Raw genomic sequence first — 18,731 nt, 5'->3', positions numbered from 1 at the left:
ATGTTCAATTCGGCAGCGTAGTCCGACTAGAAACTACAAAATCTATCATCTGAAAAACCCTTTCAGATGGGCTAAAAAGCTTGGAAAATTATCCTGGGAAGAGGAAGAAACTCTCCAACCAGCTTCCTCTCCCGTATCACAACTAATGCCTGCTAAAGCTTAAAATTATTGGCAGTATGGCAAAGGAAGTCCTGTCTTGCGCTTTCCTGAAGAGCGTCCTTTTGATGATGCCTTTGCAAGAATCCTACTGAACGTTGCCGAGAGTCCTGACGTGCAGGACATCGAGCCTTACATAACCCGTAACTGCCTTAGCGCAAAGTCTTGACTGCGGTAGTGGCAACTTAAATTTATTGGCAGAATGGCAAAGGTTGCGGTAGAGAAACGAGATCTTCCTTAACTCCATCCACCCCTATGCGAAAAGCAATATTAATTGACAGAGACCTCTTGAATTCACGAAACCCGATGTCTTGCTGGGTTTCGAAGAAGAAGTTGTCTGTTCACTTTTAAGCTTCCTCCGCCGAAGCACTGCCTACTTCACATTCTTTGCAGGTGAGGTAGAAGGTATCACCGAAGGTAGAGGTAAAAATTCCTTTAGGCTTTAGGCCCAAATCTGAAACAAGAGCTTGAAGAGTTCAACAGAAACGTTCAGCCAGGCGACACACCTGGCGTGCGCTGGTGCACGCTCGTCCATGGGGCGCTCGCGGCGTCCACTGGAGCGCGCTCGGCGTCCACTGGAGCGACGCTCGGCGTCCACTGGCGCGCACGGGAGCGCGCTTGGCGTGCAACTCGCGCGCGCCTGGAGTCCATCCGAGCGTCCCAGGCGTCCGCTCTCGAGTCAAAAGCTTCCTGCTACTATGACTTCTTTTACGTATTTCTCGGTGGAAAAGACGGACACGAGTTCAGCGACGTTCGCCTTCTTACTTCTCACTGAAACGCATAACGAGAGAGAGAGAGGACGTGGAAGCGTCCTCTTCTATAAAGCTTCTATTTTAGAGGGCGCGAGTCCTTCCGAAAGCTCCAACCCCTGCACGGAGAGGACGCTTTCGGAGGACGAGAAGCAAACTTTCAGGATTCGTGCACGCGCACGCACTTTGCAGTCTGGGGATTTTCATCAGTAACTGCCGAAGGCACGCCAGATCGGTGGGGGTTCCTTGTAACCCTCCTTCGGCTTTCGACATGCTCCCTCCCCAGGTCCTGGGAGTCAAGCAGAGGTCAGGCCTAGAGGCGAAACGAGGCCGATCTGACGCACCCTCCACTACACAAGGGGTATCACTGCACTTCTGCACTTCACTTTTACTCTCTAAAGCAAGCACTTTCGATTCTAAGTTACGAATCGAAAGAGTATAAAAGAAAGGGCAATTCCTCTACAGACACTGCTTAGGGCGAAGGCATCATACTGCAGGGTTAGGAGTAACAATTACAGAAGTAGCACTTCACAGCAATGAAAGAAGAGCGAGCACCTCTCGTAGACATATCATAGCCCGTAGGCCATACTACAGGGTTAGGCAAAAATAAAGTCTACAGGAAGGTTAGCAGGTTCACTACCCTGACTTTTGTTACTGATTAATTAGCGTACATACGAATCATACGTCTTCCTTACGGAATTAGACATGTTTACTGATTAATTGCGTACATACGAATCATACGTCTTCCTTACGGAATAGACAAGTCTCACACTCCTTACATGACAAATCTCAACAAAGAAGGAAGACCCATTACCCCTCGTACATACCAAGTGCGGATCTACCGAAGCTTTCGGTAGCCACACCCTATCTTGCAGACACCCCGTCTGAAACTAGCCTAACTAGATTCAGATATTTTAAGCAAAAATGAATCAAATTCAAATCAATTTAAGATAGCGTATGCCTAGCCACAAATCCAAGTAAATAAATCAAAAGACAATTAGGATACTTAGCGGCAATGAAGTTTCAAATCCTAAGACGGAGGTACTGAAACAGGTGTTTTCAGCACCGGCGACAGAAAAATTATGAATAGAAAATGGGAATGGTTCCTGATACCCGCCTCCCAGCGGCGGGAATGGTACTAACCACCTGGCCGACCACTGCGTGTGTCGGAAGTTTTTAAAATTCTGTCGGACTTCGAAATACAGCTATATATATATCTGACAGGTAAGTTCATGAACAAAACTTAAATTAGTGAATCATTGTATATTGTTCTATTTACCATTACACTATTATGTACCACCATTTCTAGTACTATAAGCTAATTTTCAAGTACTTTATGTTAATATGGTTTATGGTTATTCTACCATTATTTAGTATAAGCTAGTTTTAAGTACTTTTGTTAGTATACTGTAATGAGTCTTTGATTCACCTTATATTATATCAGTCTTTTACTATTTGGTTTCATTTGTCCTTTTATTCCATCTTGTCTGTTTCTCTGGTACTATTTCATAGGCCGACACGAGCTGAGCCCACCCAGAAAAGGGATTTTGACGTAGGCAAAAATCTATTTCTGGGTGATTGGCTCGTGTCGCCCTATGAAACCCACCCTGTTTCTTTTTACCCACCCTGCAGGACAAGATGTTCATATATAAGGATGACCGCTAGGGGCGCTGCTCTCCGCATGCGTCAGTAGTAGTAGTAGTAGCGGTCGCATCACCCTTTAGTATCAGCTCTCTCAGGTGGGGATTTTATGTTGGAAGGTCTAAATGGTAAATGACTCGTGGTAGTGATCCCACTCGCCCCTATTTCCATACCGACACTTCTTTATAGAGTGAGCGAGTCAGTTTTAACTGACATTTTCTTGATTTTATTTTTTCTCTGGTAATTTTAGGATAATTTTACCTAGAAATAATGAACTTAAGGATATTTCATAGGGCGACACGAGCCAATCACCCAGAAATAGATTTTTCCTACGTCAAAATCCCTTTTTTGTACATTGAACTTTCCTGTCAGATATATACTTAGCTGATTGACACCCTTGGTGAGGAAAGAGACAGCAATATTAACATGGAAAAAGGGGGAAACAACACCTGTTGTAGGATGTAAAATACAACCTTGGTTCTTACCTGTTTAGGCAGAAGACTTCATAGTTACTGTCTATTAGTCTGCGTTGCCTGAAGAGCTTCAGCGAGGGGCGTGACCTACAAGCTGATAGACTCTTTGGGTCTATCAAAGGGATTTGGTATCCGCTTACTTGATAGAATCCAAGCAGGATCTTGTCAAAGGGGATTCGCCCTCTTATATGACAGAACCTAACCACTATCATTGCAAGGAGCTCAAACATAAACTGATCACCTAACCAATCTAATCATTGTTAGACATACGACATGAAAGAGATGCCTACCCGCATGCTCTTTCAAACAACCAAAAAACTTACAAACTAAACAAGGGGGAAAAAATACACTACAAAGGATATGTCTCAGCTCCTGCCCCAGCACCGAATCCGCTGATACGTATGGGCCTAACGCAAAGCACTTTTCATACGTGATTTTGAGGTCTCTCAGATAGTGGTTCGCGAAGACTGAGTTGCAACGCCAGAATGTTGCTTTCATAATATACTCAGAGACACGTTTTATTGAAAGTTAATGAAGTGGCAATAGCTCTTACCTCATGAGCTTTGACCTTCAGAAGCTTGAATTGACTTTCATCACATGTCACATGTGCTTCTTTCACCAGGCTTCTGATGAAGAAAGAAAGCGCATTCTTAGATAAAGCCCTCCTTGGATCTCTTACAGAGCACCAAAGGTTGACATCATTGCCCTTAAGTTTCTTCTTCCTCTGAAGATAAAACTTTAGACGTTCGTACTGGCAAGTGACCTCTCTGCTTCCTCCCCTACTAAGGCAGATAAACCTTGGATTTCAAAACTCCTAGGCCAAGGATTTGAGGGGTTCTCGTTCTTGGCCAAGAACGAAGGTAGGAAGGCACAGATCGCTGCATCTCCTTTGAACCCCACTCTCCCTTCTATTGCATGGAGCTCACTAATCCTTTTGGCGGAAGCCAATGCCATGAGAAAAAGTGTCTTTCTCGTGAGGTCTCTAAAAGAGGCAGACTGAGGCGGTTCGAACTTAGGGGACCTAAGGAAACGCAGCACTACATCCGATTCCAACTCGGAATCTCTGACGAAACCTTCTTGGATGTTTCAAAGGATCTTATTAGATCATGAAGGTCTTTGTTTTCTGAAATGTTTAGGTCTCTGTGCCTAAAGACTGCAGCCAGCATGCTACGATATCCTTTAATGGTTGATACGCCAGTCCAACCTTTTTCCCTAAGGAAAAGTAAGAAGTCTGCTATTTGGGTTACAGAGGTACTGGAAGAGGAAAAGGTGATGGTTCCCTACACCACCGCCGAAAGACGTCCCACTTTGATTGGTAGACTCTAAGGGTATAGGCCTTCTTGCTGCTGCATAGCCATTGCAGCTCTTGCAGAAAACCCTCTCGCTCTGACCAAACTTTTGACAGTCTGAAGCCAGTCAGACCGAGAGCGGGGAGGTTTCTGTGATACCTGTCGAAGTGGGGTTTGTCTGAGCAGATCGATCCTCTGTGGCAGGGATCTCGGAATGTCTACTGACCATTCCAGTACCTCTGTGAACCAGACTTGTGCGGGCCAGAAAGGGGCTATCAACGTCATCCTTGCTGCCTCCGATTCTGCAAACTTCTTGAGAGTTTCTCCCAGTATCTTGAAGGAGGAAAAGCATACGTGTCTAAGCCCTTCCAATCTAGGAGAAAGGCATCTATTGACACTGCCCTCAGGTCTGATATAGGAGAGCAGTAGTTGTCTATCCTCGCATTCTTGGCTGTGGCGAAGAGGTCTATGTGGGAGGCCTGCCCCATAGTCTCCACAGGTCCCTGGCAAACATCCTCGGTGAAGAGTCCACTCCGCCGGCAGGACTTGATCTTTCCTGCTCAGGAGGTCTGCTCTGACGTTCTTTTCTCCTGTACGAACCTGGTAAGGAGACATATCTTCCTTTCCTCTGCCCACAGCAGAAGGTCTTTTGCTGTCTCGTACAGGGAGAAGGAGTGAGTTCCCCCCCCTGCTTCCTGATGTATGCCAGGGCCGTGGTGTTGTCCGAGTTTATCTGAACTGTCGAAGCTAGGACATAGGGCTCGAATGCTTTCAAAGCTAGCCAAACAGCCATCAGCTCTTTCTTGTGATGTGCCAGGTCACCTGTTCCTCCTTCCATGTGCCTGACACTTCTCTTGAGCCGAGCGTCGCTCCCCAACCTGTTTCCGACGCGTCGGAAAACAACACTTGGTTGGGGTTCGGTATGTAAGGGACTCCCTTCTGCAAACCTGAGAGGGTTCGCCCACCAAGAGAGGTCCTTCTTGATTTCTCTTGAAATCTTGAAGGAGAACTCTAGGTTTTGAGAAAGACAACGCCAGTTCTGATGTAGAAAGAACTGGAGAGGTCTGAGGTGCAACCTTCCTAGAGAAAGGAATTGCTCCAACGAGGAGAGTGTCCCCAGCAAACTCATCCACTCCCTCGCTGTGCATACGTCTTTCTCTAGAAAGGCTGACTTTTCTCTGAACATCGGACTATCCCTTTCTGGAGATGGAAAAGCCCGAAAATTCCAGAGAAAACCATCCGAATCCCAGATGATACGATCTTGACTGGGGATTAACTGAGACTTTTGGAAGTTTCACCAAAAGTCCCTGAGACTCGCCATGAAAAGGGTCTTTTGTAGGTCCTCCAAACACTTTTCTGTGACTTGGCTCTGATAAGCCAGTCGTCCAAGTAAAGGGGACACCCTCACTCCCTCCAAATGTAGCCATCTTGCTACATTTTTCATTAGTCCTGTGAAAACCTGAGGGGCTGTTGAAAGGCCGAAGCACAAAGCCCTGAATTGGAATATCCTTCCTCCCATCATGAACCTGAGGTATTTCCTTGAAGAAGGATGAATCGACACATGGAAGTAAGCGTCCTGAAGATCTAGGGACCACCAATCCAATCCCTCTGGACTAAGAGCCGCCAACACTGAGGATGTTCGTTTCCATGGCGAAACTTCCTCTTTTCTACAAAGAAATTCAGGGCGCTAGGAAAAAGGCGGTTGTAAAAAGCCCCCGTCTGAGCATGGGTTGCTCACTAGCTCTATTGCCTCTTTCTCTAGCATTTGTTCTATCTGCCAGAGTAAGAGCTTGGCTCATGATGGGATCCCTGTACTTGGCCACCAACTCCCTCGGAGTCGTCGTCAAATTGGTGGTCTTGCTGAGAAGGGAATCAGATATTCCTTTACCGGATAATCGAGAGGGACCAGTTGTCCGCTCCTCTCTGTGCCCAGACTTCTGCGAATCTTAGTAGCCTGGCACCTTACTGATGTCTGGAGGACTTCTTCCTACTTTTCGCTCTGGTAGAGCGAGAGAAGGAGGACTTCCTCTCTTGAAGGATCTATTACCTCTTGAGGTAGAGGCTCTAGAAGGAGGCCCCCCTCGAAAAAAAAAAAGGGCTCCTGTCTAGCTGGAGTCTCCTTCCTAGTCTTAGTCTGGAAGGTCGTTCTAGGTTTCAGGGCAGACTGAGCGAGCATATCTTGTGTAGCCTTCGCAGAGATAGCTCCAGAGATATCCTGAATTATCTTCTTTGGAAAGAGAAGAGGCGAAAGCTGCGAATATAGGTAGCGAGGCTCCTCTGAGCATGAGAGACTGACTTGGTCAGAAAAAGAACAGAAGACCGATCTTTTCTTAATAACCCCTCCCGCTCCAAACAGGGAGGCTACTTCGCTAGATCCATTCCTCACTGCCTTGTCCATGCAAGTAAGTACACTGTGAGATCCTCGGGCGAAATGGGAATCCGGGTTCTGAGTCCTTTTAGCTAAAACCCCAACGACCCAGTCAAGGAAGTTGAAGACTTCCAAGACTCTGAACATTCCCTTCAACAGGTGGTCGAGCTCGTTCATCGCCCAGGTAGTCTTAGCAGACAAGAGGGCCGAGCGTCGGGAGGAATCCACCAGTGAAGAGAAGTCCGCGTCTGCAGATGAGGGAAGACCCAGGCCTAGGGGTTGGGGCTCCAGACTCATACCAAAAACAAAGTTTCCCCGTAAGCTTAGAAGGAGGGAAAGAAAAAACAGTCTTCCCTTTCTCCTCCTTAGAAAGAAGCCAATGAACCAAAAACCTCTCAAAGCCTTTTTCATTGAGATGGTTGGTTTCATTCTCACACAGGAGGAAACCTTCGTCTTCTTTGATGTCGAGAATAAGGAGAGAGGAGAAGGAGGAGCGACCGGAGTAAGCGCGTCTCAAACTCCTGAAGAAGGAGGTCTGTCAGGATCTTGTAAGACGAGACCGAAGAATCCTTTACCAAGTCCTCTTCTGAAGGTTCTTTATTTTTCATCTACCGAAGAAACCTTCGGCTTCTTTACGAGAGCAGGCGCTTCTCTAAAGAAGTGCGCCTATCCCTGTGAGGATGTCTGGCAGCCGTCTGGCGCCTAATCAGGAGAAGCCAAAGCTTCGGGAGAGCTCCTATCGAAGGCGCCTCTTCCTACTCCGATGAGGGAGTCCTCTGTGTTCTTGTAGTCTGTCCCAGAAACATGGAGTCCAAAGGGGAGCGCCTGCTAGGAGAGGAGAGCCTACTATGCTCAAGGCGCCTACAGACTCCATGCGCCTGTCAAGAGGAGAGCGTCTGCCTGGCGAACTGCGCCTAAAATAGAGTAGGAGCGCCTGCTAGGCTCTTGGCGCCTACCAACAGGAGAGCGAATCCCTACTAGGTGGACAGGCGTCTACCAGGATCCAAATACCTAGATCGAGAAGCATGGGTCTCTGTAAAGCTTGTCTACCAGCAGAGAAGCTTCTTTCAGGCTCTTTATGCCTGACATGAACAGAGCAGCTAACAGGCGAATAGCGCCTATTCTGGAGAGTAGCGCCTATCTTCAACAGCAGCGCTTGACAGCAGGAGAGCGGCTACTTGGGGAGTTAGCGCCTACCAGGCTCTAGGCGTCTGATAAAAGGAGAGATCCTGTCTCTAGAAGTGTCCATGCAGGGGGAGGCTCTCTTATCCGGAGATTGGAGGTTCTTCGAAAGGAGTGAGAAGTAGAAGCCGTGCGCTTATCCTTAGAAGAGCGCCTACTAGGAGCTTGAATCCCGTTTTCCACGGAGAAATGATGTCGCCAGGAGATAGCTTCCTGGGCGATTGGCGCCTGGAAGACGACTGGCGTCTGCCAAGGGAAGAGCGCCTCATTCTATCCGCTGGTACAGGAGAGAGCAGACTCCGACTGAGAGGCACCCAGGAGAAGTAGCCTAGACTTCTTGACGGGAAGAGAGACGTCCTTCTTACGACGAGCGCCTCCAGCCAATGAGCCCGCAAGAGCCGAAATCTGAGCTTGCAGCCCCGCAAGAATCCGAGCCGGAGATCTTGCAAACTCTCCACAGGGGACAAGGTTTGAAGCCTACTCTGAGGCGAGTACTCCTGATCCCTCTGAGTTTCTTGATGTCCACTTCAGGCTCCTCCGGAAAACACTCCGGGCTGGAAGGAAGGGCGCAAGGAGCCTTCCAGGCTCTCTTCAACGGTCGAGAGGAATCCGAGGGCCTCCTCCTCCTCTTCTAGAGAAGGCGATGAAGAAGAAGAGAAGCATTGTCGTAAAACCTCCTTCTTGGCGCGAATTAAGGCAGCCTGGGAACGAGCATCAGGATCTACCGAGGGGACTCCTGACCGGTGGGGGTTCTCCCTAACCTTCCTGCGACTGTTGACTTTCCTCCTCCACTGGGACTGGGAGTCTGGAAGAGGTCTAGGCCTGGAAGCATTAAGGAGCCGATCAGACGCACCCTCCACTGCACTGGGGGCACTGCACAAATCACTTGCACTATCGCTCTTACCTTGCAACGAACGAATTTTCTTCTCCATGCTAAGGATCGTGGCTCTCATGGTTGCCCACTTCCGAAGGCGTATCTTTGGGTTCGATCAGGGAGCAGGAGCTGAAACGGGAGAAGGATCTGTGCTAACGACAGGATTATCTACTTCTACCTCGCTAATACGAGACTTACTAGAACTTCTAGACAAAGCTTTCCTCACCCTGTCTTTCTCCAACTTCCTTAAGTAGGAAGAAAGAGACTTCCATTCACCCTCATCCAACTTCTCACATTCATTACAAGGGTTAATAAAGGAACATTCATTACCTCTACACTTCAAGCATACTGTGAGGATCTACCGTTGCTTTCGTAGCCTCACCTTGCATTCATCCATAGAACACACCAAAAACATAAACTAGCATTATTTTCTTAACCTCTACATCAGACATCTTGAAATCAAAGAAAAATCCAAACCAATATCCAAAAACAATCCACAAGCGCGTATGCCAAGCCAACAAGATCAGGTACTTCACCGAAAGTCAGTCCAAAGACATCCAAGGCAACGAGAAACGAATTAAACTATCAGGAGGCAACGACCACGGGTGTAGTCGAAACCGGCGACAGAGAAAATCTGGCTGGAAAGGGGAGGGAGTTGGTTCATACAACCGCCACCCAGCGGCAGGTAAGGTAGATCACCTGACCTACCTGCCGCGGGTGCCGCGAGTTTTGAATTCTGTCGTGACGTCAAGAGACTAAGCTAAGTATATATCTGACAGGAAAGTTCATGTACAAAACCTGAATTTCAAATTAGTTATGAAAATCTGACAAAAAGCTATAAAATAAAAATAAGTTCTCCTATACAAACTTAACTCCAGTACTATTCAGCCTTTTAATAATATTGGCAGAAGAGTGTGAATAATCTCTGGGGAAGATACAAATATGGTAAGCTCATCTATTGAAAGCAGGAAGTCGCCCTCTCTGAAGGAATCTAGCACAGACTATAGCTAAAGGAGATAGCTGCATGCAAATAGCATTCAATACTATAATTTTTTGCCTGAAGAATACAGAAAAGGATATAAATAATGCAGTAGAAGTGACATTATTTCAGAAAACGATAGAAAATTAGCGACCAAAACATTATAGGAATATTCAATTTCCAAGGTAATACTAATACCCCCATGCAGAGCTGTTCCCTAGTTCTAGCATATTTCTATACGGACAAATCAGTCTCCAACTGGGGTCCTTCCATAATTGTTGGAGAGAACAAGGATGGGGGAAACAACTACCCTATGGGCTAGGCTGGAAACTGCAATGGAATTGGAATATTAAATTTTAATAAAACACCAAGTGCTACCTATGGGTTAGTAGTATGAGGTGACTCAGCGTTGAAAGGGAAATTTGACTGTATCTAATAAGCTTTTCAAAAGTTTAACAGGAGAGGGTGGAAAACAGGGTTGCCGTGGGGAATTTCGTCTATCAGTGTGGCTTTCTGGTGACGTCTGGCAACCCTCCGTGGCTTTTCTGACCACAGGCCACGACACTGAGGAATAATATTCTTCACTTTTCCTTTTTTGTTTTATTATGAAAATAAAGCTATAAAATATATACTGCTTACCTATTTATAAAAATGAATTTGATTGAAATCCTTTATTTTTCTTCGTCAAAAATATACTTTATGTTTAAGGTAGTGACGCATAGTTTTTTGACGTCACAGAAAATAATCCTACATCGGAAAAATATGCATTCTAAACCATTAAATCATAAATAATGTAAAAAATCTGATGAACTGCATATGGCAACACTGCTAAAGGCCAATGTTGTGAAGAAAAAACGGCATCATTAGTGGAAAGGAAGATGGCAGAGAAAATGAATAGAGGTACAGCAGAAGGAATGAAAGAGGTTGCAGCTACTACCTACTTAAGAGCCAAAGGATTATTATTATTATTATAAAAGTAGTTTTACCAAAGGAAAGCTGCAAAGAACCTAGTAGAGTGAGGTGTACTGACGGCATTACTAGGGTAGAAAACTGCATGGTACAGGGGTGGACCATGTACGATCAATGTGTACAACCCCAAAAAAAGTACATTATAACGCGTCCTGACATCGGAGATGGGCATCAGACGCGACTTGTTGTTGGTAAGAAACGGAGCTAAAGACCTCTACTGTGGTGTCAGGACGCGTTATAATGTACTTTTCTTGGGGTCGTACACATTGATCGTACATGGTCCAACCCTGTACCATGCGGTTTTTTACTATTCCCCTATGGAAAACCATAGCCTAGGTAAGGTTGGTTCGCACCAACAATAGGATACCTAATGGCCTGACCCTAAATTTAGCTACGGGCTACTAGGTACATTTGGTAGGCTAAAACACAAGAGAATCTGTGGCAAAAATATACCCTAGGCTAGCTACCAAGCCTAGGTAGTCGAATTACCTACTAGCTAGTAGCTAGGTACCCTATACTATAGCTATCTAGGCTACTACAAGGTACTACCTATATACCTGGCTACTTACCAGTCATGAAACATCTCCTTGATTAATTCACAGCATAGGCTGGTAGGCCTGGCTTTGGGCTAGGATAGGGCAGTTAGGTATGCCCACTTAGCCTACTAGGCTATAGGCTAGTACCTAGTTCTGGGCGACCTAGTCGTCTAACGTCAGCGATTTCACAACTGAAGTGAATCGCATAAAGTTAGGTTGACTCGCTTACCGAGTCGTAATGGCCGAACTTTCTCAACAAAATATAAGATTAATTATATTCCAATTGCCACCTGCTCTGTAAACAACGCGTCATTTCACGAATACTGTTTGTATACACACTATTTGGCAACAGTCAAATATAAGTTCCAAAAAAAGACTGAACGGCACCGAGATGTATTGTCGCGTTCTGGTCAAAGAGGACGTAACTGGTCAACGATAATCTTCTTCTTTCATAATAAGTTGTTGAAACTGAAAACTCCTAAAGTGTTAAAATCCACCGTAAGTGGTCAGCCTATCTCATTTACTCGACTGATTTCTCAAATTTTGCATTTTCCAAGGACATAAGGTTAACTTCAATTCCTCAATGCTCTCTGATTCTTGCCACAGCTCCAAACATAAGGACACTAGTTGAGACGGTGCAAAGGATGGATAGTTACCTACAAAAAGTTTATCCTCATTAGTTATAGTCTACCCTGTTATAGTAATGTTAGTTTACTATATAATTTCTTATATCCATTGAGTTTCCAATGTTGCTGGAAAGCCATACGCTAAACCTTCCACTGGAGAATAATACGAACGAGCTCAGTGTAGTACAAATAAATGACGTAAAGTGCGTGCCAAGTTGCTTGATTATATCTTTATATCTCTCTCACAAAATCCTAAGGATATTTGTCCATTATTGTTGTAATAATTAACTTCTTTATAGCCACTAGGTGACTGTTCATACCAGAGTTAACATACTGCTAACTGGGGTGCAGAATTTTCTTTGATTTTTTTTTATCATACTTTCTTCATTTATCCTAACTTTCCTTCAGTTACTTTCTTTATTTCAAGTGGAAATAAAAGGACGCTTATTCTAATGAAAGCACTGCGAAAATTTAGCGACAATAACGTTCATCCAATCGATAAAAAAAATTGAAAAGTACAATCTATCAGCGAGTCACTTGTTTTCCGTTATGTCTGATAGGTAAGATAAATCTAAGAAAAATGTCTTTTCGTTGTTTATCTGAAAAAACATTACGGTTGTTTGCCATATTTTATCCTATTTAGTTCAAACTCAATAGCAGCGTAGATTTTCACATGGGTTCAATGTGCTTGTGGATGTAAAGTTTACCATTTCAACACTCGCTACTTAAGCTAAAATCAAGTCGTACTTTTAATCATCTTTATGGCTGATGTGCCCTGTGAAACAAACTTAATTGTTATCCACACACACACACACACACTGAAGTTGACCTAAAGCATACTGTTGCCATTTAATTTTTATAGTTAAATTTGGTGTTTTTAACTTTTCCATGTATCATTTTCCATCGCAGATGAATTTTACTTCATTAAGAGATAAACATAGAGAGCCTGCCTCCTGTTTGGCACTGGGCGACAGGCTAATTTAATTGGGTTTGTTGCGTTTGGTTTTGCCAAGTTTCAGAAGTGTCAGCGTGATAAAAGTCGTAACTGTAAACAACATCGGCACATCGATTCATTCGCTCTTTCCGGTGGTCATAATACTCATAAAGTTATCTGCAGTATAATGTTTCTGCAGACGACCATCACAGGTTTTTGGGGGTAATTATATATTCATAATTTTTGTCATTAACGGAGTTTATGCCAGTGATATTATTGGGGCTAAGGAGACTTAAATTTACCAACGAGATCGTTCTCCATTTGGGCTCTACAGTGCACACGCTGTGAGGTTGAAGACTGCTAGTCCAGACCCATAACTTGTATTGCACACGCATTTTCTTCATGTGCCACGCAATTTGTGATATGTCTGTATCTTTTTCAAGAAATTTGCTGTCTTAAACTACTGAAAATACATATTAAGTAGCTACGCTAGGCTGGATGTCAACAGTGTCACCTGAATTTTCTGACAATTAATCAAGGCGACCTGTTTAAGTGTTCTCTAAAATATTGTTCATTATTGTATTATTCATTTTATTCTGAACATTGACCAATAGTAAGATACGGGTGAATGCACATCGCAATTTCATCGTCAATTGTTTATTTATTTATCTATTTATTTAATTATTTATTTACCTATTTATTTATTTATTTATTTATTTATTTATTTATTTATTTATTTATTTATTTATTTATTTATTTATTTATTTATTTATTTATTTATTTATTTATTTATTTATTTATTTGATTGTTCTTTACTATTGTGGTAAAAACTGTTGTGTGAACCAAAATATTTGTTTCACTCCTTAGCACGTCTCATCTGGGTGAAGATTTGTGTTACGAAACATTTCTTTTGCCCTTCTCCATTTTTTCCTGTTGAATTAAATATAGTCTTGTTATTGAGATAGGAAATTCTAAACCTAATTTTAGAGTTAAAAGCGCTATTACTTATTTGTTATTGAATGAAATTTAATCGCAAATGCCGAATTGCCGATTTTTTAAATATAGCAATAAGTAAAGTAAAGTGTATGTCACATATAATACACTTTTGATTATTTGTATTCACTAACTACTATACTACGTTCAGCAACACCACGCATTCTGTGATCCAAATGATATACGAATTTTTTGCTGCATACAAAAAAAAAAAAAAAAAAAAAAAAAAAAAAACTACAGTCTGAGAAACCCTGATGTCTGTCAGTGTCTGTAGTCTCTGTACACAAGTACACACCTAAAGTCCTTATTGACAGTCAGCTGTGTGTCAGTGACGGTGTTTACATACTATGGTGTTAAAGGACGTCAGCCTTGAGAGTCCAGTTAAATAAGAATTTTTCCTCTATTTGCTTAATGAAGGCAAGTAGTATCGATTATTTTTGTCTAGTGTTACTGGTACGTGTGATAATAGTATATTACCTAGGTAGTATAAAAATATGTAGTCTAGTAGGTAGGCTAGCACTGCATTCCTATGACCAAAGGCGAATTTCATTTAATACAATTGGTTGAGATAGCCTTAGGCTACGTTGTGGATGTTAAGACATACCTAGGTATAGTACCTAGGTACTACCTATAAGCAAATCTTTTTATACCTCCTACCTACTTTTAAAACTAGGTAGTAGGTAATAGCTATATTTTGGCTAGTTTTAAGATACCGAATTGGTTGACCTAAAGTAGGTAGCCTAGTAGGAACCTAGGCTACTAGTGTTGCACAAATTACCCGCTAACACAAGATAGTGTCACTTAGATTCAAATAGCCTAGTAATGGCAATTTTTTGTTATATACTAATCCTTTTTTGGGGTTGAGGACAAATTAGTAAAAATTACACATTTTCAAATTGAAACAAAAAGTTTTGAATTGGGATACCTAGTAGGACTAGCCTATGATAGCTACTTTTAACTTTTAAGCCTGATGTGCAAACTAGAAAGGGTAAATGACCGAATGGCAACATAGCAGCCACAGATCCCGGAATGCGGCCATCTTCCCGCAGAAGTATATAATTGAATTTGCTGCAATGAGCATCAGTCAAGAGTTGTGGCCCATCAATAGCAGCACGAGATCCTATGTTCCTCTGAGGTACTACCTAGGTACATGTTTTCTCCTAAATTTCAAAATACCTATAGGCTAATGAAATAATTTAAGCGCTTTCAGGAAGTGGCTGTGTTCTGAGAGAGGTGGCTGCTATGTCACCGTTCGGTCATTTTCCCTATTTATTACTGATTACGTATGAGTACTAGTTTAAATAGATACTGGATGCCCCTCATATCCTGCAGTTATGGGATCAAAGTGGGAAAGCTGGGCTTTGGGGATGTGAAATACAAGGGTGTACTATTTTGGTCCCCATAATTGAAGGATGCAAGAGGGGTCCAGTATCTCAAAAACTAGGTATAGCTCACTAATTTGCTACTCAAATGCACATGAAACATCCAAACTCCACACTAAAATATTGGAAATCATATTTTGAACCCCAGACAAAGATTTACAAATTGATCAGATGTTCAGTAAATTATGCAGTAGTTCCTGAAGTTACGAAATTAATCCGTTCCGAAGCGGCCTTCGTAACCTGATTTTTTCGTATCTAGAACTATGTTTTACATGTAAATTGCCTAAATCGTTCCAAGCCTTACAAAAACACCACAGTAAATTTTATAAAGCTAAATTGACCCATAAACAATGAAATACAACGATTTGGACCATTCAGTACTTAACCTAACCATTAGTGTACCTGTAAATAAAGTGTATTAGTGTACAGGGTACCAGAAATACTGTGTGTACATGTACGTACGTATGTAGTAAAATGTGGAACCTTACCTGTCAAGTGAGGTGATGTCCGAAAGTGGCGACAGAAGGGGAGGACAAACGGCAGAAAACATGAACACTTAACTTTACGAAACGCATTAAAAAATGGCAGAAAACATTAACACTAAATTGTACAAAACACAAATGACAGAAAATATTAACACTTCTTGATTATCTCCATCTTCGTCTCCATAGAAGGCCATCCTCTTCTTTCCGTGAACTTCTGCAACATTTTTGGGACCATGACTAATAACCTAAGTCATTAATTTCACACACAACACGATAAAGTAACTTACAGTACAACGAAAGCAAAATCACTAACGCGAATTCCATATGTTTACAATAATGCTGCCGCAAAAAATGGCCAAGAAACGCCTTTACATACACGGTGACTAGCATCAGGAACCAATGGGAGAGCGGGAGGATGGTGGCGAGTCCACTGAGTTGGTGGCACGCCAGTTTTAAAATTGTTCTCGGCGGCCCGGACGAATCTCGGACTTTACCCTTTCGCAACCTGAATTATTTTCGTACACAGAAGTCATAAAATCTTTGTCTTTGCTTTCGTAACTTGAATTTTTCGTAAGTAGGGACTTTCGTATGTAGAGGTTCCACTGTACTTGCACATGAAGGATATCAAGGGGATAGTAGAATACGTACATCCTTGTTATTTCACACATTTTGCATTTCCCTCACCCAAAAACCCTGACTTCCCTCTGTGGTCCCCTATAATTGTAGGATATAAGGGTTTCCTGTATATTTTTGAATAACTCATTTGCTACCACAATGCATATCAGAAATATGTATTTTGAAAATCAGACAAAGGAACCATGACTAAGAGCTGATGCTGGTTTTTTTCAAGCACTGCCTAAATTCCAAAGTCCACTTAATTGATGAAACTTAGAACAAAAGAACCAATCAAGTTACATCATTGTTTATAAACCGGTTTGTTCCGATACGTAATACAAACCCTCGGTCCTTTAACAATAGGAAGTAGCTAGCGGCAGCTGGAACGGTCGTAAGCTTCGAACAAGGGAAGAACGGTAGTTAACTGCTTGTCCGATCGTCGCGCGCCGCGCGTACTGGGAGGTAAACAAATCACTTTTGCTTTCGGCCGCGGGTGTGTGAAGGACGTGTTCGTCATCGCTCTCTGCCCGCTACATCGTCGTATGCTTTGTTTATATTGTGTTTTCTACTAATGGTTTGTTTTGACTTGAAAATGAAACTGTCAAGTAAGTAACATCTGTTTTCATTTTCATTACTTCAATTATGAACCCTTGAATTATGTTTCCTCGGTGCCGAGGGCGGGACGCGCTCGCGCCGAGTCATGTAGTTGGGCGAAAGGGTGTAATTGAAAAATGTAAGTACTTTTTTTCATTATATTTTTGCCCTGTGCGTTCGTTACCGAGAGTGTGATTGCGCTCGGCACGAACTTTTAATTTTGTATATAGAATGCAATGAAAGTGGATTCGCAATTGCATATTCTTTTCATTTTCATTTATTGATTGCATGAATTTAATCTGGATCAATTTTCGTTCTTACCCGGGAATTGATCCTTACGATTTTTTATGTGAAATGAAATCGCAAGTGCAGTATTCTGTTTCATTTTCATATATATTTTATGATAGCATCATATGATTGGATCAAGTCCGTTCTTACCCAGGGAATTGATCTTTTAATCCTTTAAGTTCTATGAAGTGAATCGCAAGGTTTGGGCAGTATTCTTTGTTTCATTTTCATATTACTTTTCTCTGCTGTGCGGGGGTGGGGGAAGCGAAGGTCTGACAGGAAGTTGGTAGCCGATTCTTCGTCTTCCTTCCTGCCCCCCCCCGCTCAGCTTCTTCATTGTATTTTGTATTTGGGGTCTTCCTTGCGTTCGGGGTGGGGCATGTCTCCCCCGTGCGTGAGGGAACCCCTCTTACTAATCTATCTATGTTACCGCAGGTGCTACATCCGTGGGAGACGACCCCTTTGATGTAGATGTAGATCCTCACACTCGTTGTCGGGGGCGAGAGTGCTCCCGCAACGAGCCCTGTGTAACGTGTATGCATTCGTCAGAGGGCGCAGTGGGTGCTGTACGAGGACACAAGAAGTCATCGGAAGTCCAGTGACTCCTTTGGTAACGGACGTCCAGTTGTACTCGGGGTCTTCCGTCCGCTCTGGGTGGGGTTCTCTCCCCCCAGGCGCGAGGAAACCCCTCTAATTAACCCGACTGTTGCTTCCGCAGGTTTGCCATCAGCGAGGACGACCTGGGACAGGTGTGGGAGTCGCTGGGACTGCAGGGGTTGATTCAGCGGTTTGGCGGGGTCGGCAGTGGTCACTCATGATACGGTAACCACTACAACAACCACAATCTCGACACCAGCATATGAGATGTCACCGCACCTGTTGTACACACCACATGTCATGTCGGTAACACCCACGGCTGCAATCCAGAACCAATTCCTGCCGTGCCAATCAGGACGGTGCCACCGCCACCTGGGTTCTTTGTATTGCCGACCCGGACTGCCGCTGCCCAAAGAAAGGGGGTACCCCCCTGGACCTGAAGCCAGTGCCGAGGATGACGGTAGCTGCCGACAGGACGCCTGTCTCTCCGTGTTTTGTACCTGCCGTGCCTGCCGTACCTGTTGCGGTCCCAGCCGCTCATTCCCTTTCAGATCAGGTGCCTGCTGCTCATTCACTTTCAGATGTTCCTGCTGTTCCTGGACCTGTTCCTGTTGTTCCTGCTGTTGGTGATGCTGTCACAGTCTCAGGTCTTTCCGGACAGGTGCAGTCGGGCCCTGTTGCTTCGGCAACTGCCCGGCTCCCTCCTGGATGGAAGACCTGACGTCTGTCCTGCGGAGCCTGGCGAAGAAGAAGAGGAAGAGGAAGAAGGTGTCGTCGTCGTCTTCGTCGTCTTCTTCGTCGTCCGCTGCCTCTCCTTCCCCTTCGACTTCTAAGGCCAAACAGCCGAAGAAGAAGAAGGTTGCCTCCCCCCCCTAAGAAGACTCCTTCGGGATCTTCCTAAGGGCCCGGCTCGCTCAGGCGAGCTGGGGAGTCTCTTTGCTGGTCCTCCTGTTCCTTCGGGAACGGGGCCCGTCGCTTCTTCTGCAAAGAAGAAGTCGACG

The 18,731-nt window shown here is 43.9% G+C and overlaps 2 protein-coding genes across 4 annotated transcripts in view; one reads left to right on the top strand and one right to left on the bottom strand.

The window, feature by feature from the left end:
* Positions 1-11,700, bottom strand: part of LOC135217089 (E3 ubiquitin-protein ligase RBBP6-like) — a 181,909-nt gene extending 170,209 nt beyond the window's left edge. Inside the window, exon 1 of one of the 3 annotated variants that reach the window (XM_064252774.1) lies at positions 11,250-11,700. The gene's annotated coding sequence lies outside the window, so the exon portion shown is untranslated. The remainder of the gene's footprint in view (positions 1-11,249) is intronic. The other 2 variants (XM_064252773.1, XM_064252772.1) reach the window with 2 other exon arrangements.
* A 2,280-nt stretch (positions 11,701-13,980) lies between these two features.
* LOC135217436 (vacuolar protein sorting-associated protein 52 homolog) overlaps positions 13,981-18,731 on the top strand; it is a gene marked incomplete in the record, with an annotated part of 146,400 nt that continues 141,649 nt past the window's right edge. Inside the window, 1 exon segment of the mRNA XM_064253304.1 lies at positions 13,981-14,187.

Source organism: Macrobrachium nipponense, chromosome 7, assembly GCF_015104395.2.
Source record: "Macrobrachium nipponense isolate FS-2020 chromosome 7, ASM1510439v2, whole genome shotgun sequence".
Lineage (NCBI taxonomy): Eukaryota > Metazoa > Arthropoda > Malacostraca > Decapoda > Palaemonidae > Macrobrachium > Macrobrachium nipponense.
Note: the sequence above shows the minus strand (reverse complement) of the source record. Positions and strands in the feature narration are given on the sequence as shown.